This window comes from Gavialis gangeticus, unplaced genomic scaffold (assembly GCF_001723915.1).
Source record: "Gavialis gangeticus isolate Ggan-Ray unplaced genomic scaffold, GavGan_comp1, whole genome shotgun sequence".
In the NCBI taxonomy this organism is placed as follows: Eukaryota; Metazoa; Chordata; order Crocodylia; family Gavialidae; genus Gavialis; species Gavialis gangeticus.
The window spans coordinates 6911637-6914258 of NW_017729011.1; positions in this window are offsets into that span (position 1 = coordinate 6911637).

Consider the following 2622-nt stretch of genomic DNA (forward strand, 5'->3'; position numbering starts at 1 on the left):
GGTTTTCTGTACATTTGCATACAGCTGCCATTGGAATTTCAGCTTCTTCCTGAAAAGCTGAGGGGTGGATAAGATGGCCTGATCCAAGTTCTTCCTGAGGCATTGAGCACGTCAGAAGCTGAATGGCTGTAGACTCTGACCTTTTCAGCTTGCCTGTCCTTTAACTTTTTTTTTTTAAAGCCTTGGCCATAGCTGTTACCTGTAGCAAATAACACTGTACTGGTGGGTGTGTGCATATGAAGTGTATATCTGCAAGGATTCATACATGTGTAATCTCTAGCATTGACTGCCACCCTAGTAGGACAGGTGCAATTTTACTCGCTCCACTCTGGCCTAGTGACTTGAATTGGAGGCTCTGCCCTGTCTTCTGTGCACAAACACAATATGTATTTGAGAGATGAGTTGAAGTGGTGTAGGCCAGTATTTTGTGGAGAGAAGTGCCAATGGGGCATGTGGCAGGTGCTGAGCATAGACCTGCCCTGGTAGCACTGCAGTAGATTGAGTAGGAAAAATCGGTGACTGGGGGCTTCAGCTTGTAGAATCCAAAGATTATGTTGACTTGTCTGCTTTGTTCAGAAACGCACTGGACAGGATTGTAGGATCTCTGGATAGAAAAAACCTTTTCTTAATGGTGCCTAGCACTGACCTACAAAAGGGCCTCTGGCGCCATCACCAGTGAAGAAACGTGCCTCTTTTTCAAAGCGGCCGATCCTCCTAAAAGAGAACCCACCTGTGCACCCTGTGTGAATCCTTTCTGGGACCTTTTTGGGGGGCCAATCCCAGGCCCCCAACCTGATGACAGAAGTGAGGATAAAAGGGGTTTACTAGCAAGTGAGTCCTGGAGGAGCTCCACTTTCCCTCTGGCTCCGAGTGCATCTAATCTGAAGTGTGTAAATGATGGAGAACCTGGTTCTCTTCAGTGTGCACAACATGGGAGGCTGGCTTCTCTGTTCAGATCTCTGCCAGGCTCAAGTCAAACAGGAGAGGGGGAGGGCATTTAAATAGGGACTACTGATTAAATGAGCTTTGATGTATAAACAGTGTGTGGTGGCTTAATAAAAGCAGTACAGGAATAACCACTCCTTAACACTCTTTACAATGAGGAATTTTAACTGGGCCTCTGCTTGCTGTGAGTTGGCATGCTAAATAGCCTGCAGGTGCCTCAGGGTGACTTTTTTTCCAGCTGCTACTTCTTAAATACAGCTTTGGAGAGAAGGAAGGGTCTTGCCAGAAGTTGCTGTGAGGCTAGTAGGTAGCTTGTTCAGTAATTAACTTGCATGCATAGGATGGAGACCGTGTTGGCAGATGCTTTCCCATTTTGCCTTGCCTTTCGGCTGGAGGCCCTCCTCTCTTGGAAGAGGGAGGTTCAGTCTCTACTGGCAGCCTTAGTAAGGAGTGGCAGTGAAGAGGCTGATTGAAGGTGGTAGGTGTCTGTGGTGTGACTGTCTGCTAAAAAGAGCCTTGGCATGCGCACATCTGGGTCTAGCCTTTCCTCTGAGGTCAAAAGTGACTGAGAAGAGTTGACTTGCTTTGAGAGCTTTTGTGTATTTGTTGGTATACTTGCATCACTGCTTTGACATGTCTCTGCTAACCAGTGTTTTGGATGCGCGCACATTGTGGGCCATAGGTGGTCGGACTTAGGATGCTGGAAGAGGAGGCTGTGCCAAATGGCACAACTCCTGGGCTGTAGCAGCAGCTCCTTTGTTCTAGGAAGAATTTGGCAGATGCTGTCAAAAGAAAGAAGCCTGATTGTCTGTCGCACCCTGTGTTTCACTTTTAACAGTGATTCAGGGGGTTGTGCCTGATGTGAATAATTGCACTCTGGTGCAAAAAATAAACCCATCGAAGCACAACTTTTTTGTACTTGATGAAGCCCTTCCCATTTAGGAGTCTGAAAAGGGAGGCTTCAGTGAACAAGAGCCCTTTTGTAGCAAATTGTGAAACTTGATCTGCCTCTTTCAACCCAACCTGTTGTATGTAGGAGCCTTCGTCTGTCCCACACAGGTGGAAATCCCTTGAACTCGCAGCTATGGTACAGACACATCCTGACCTTTTGAGGAGTATTATTACTTTTGCTCTCCTGAATTGATGACAATGGAGTTGGCATCACTCGGCAATAAATGTCTGGATGTGTGAGAACATGATCTCTGCTTCTCAGACTTGTTATTGCTGATTTCATTCGGTGAATCTCCTGCTTGTTCTGTCAGCTAGGTGGGAAGAGGATACATTGCTTTGTGCTTGCAGGGGGAAAGCAATACATGGATTATGTGCTTAAAGGGGCAGCTCATTAGGCTGTACAACTGACTTGCATTGAAGCACCTGGTAGATGGTGTCTGGGTCCTAAGGAGTCATTTAATAACAAGTTGTTTTTGGCTTTTTTTGTTCTTGAAGTCCAAGGGCTTTACTATCTTTTCACCAGGCTCTTTTTTTTCCCTAGCTTTTCTCCCTTCAAAATCCAAGAGATTTACTTTACACTGTCCAAGAACAATTAAAGGGCTTAATACTCCAGTGTGTAAAGAAGTAACTAGTAGATGTTTATCCCCAGTTCTGCTAGTCTTTAGATTTTTGTGCTAGTGTCTATCCCATGGCTGCTCTGTTGGGTAAAGGCAAATGGGTGGTTAC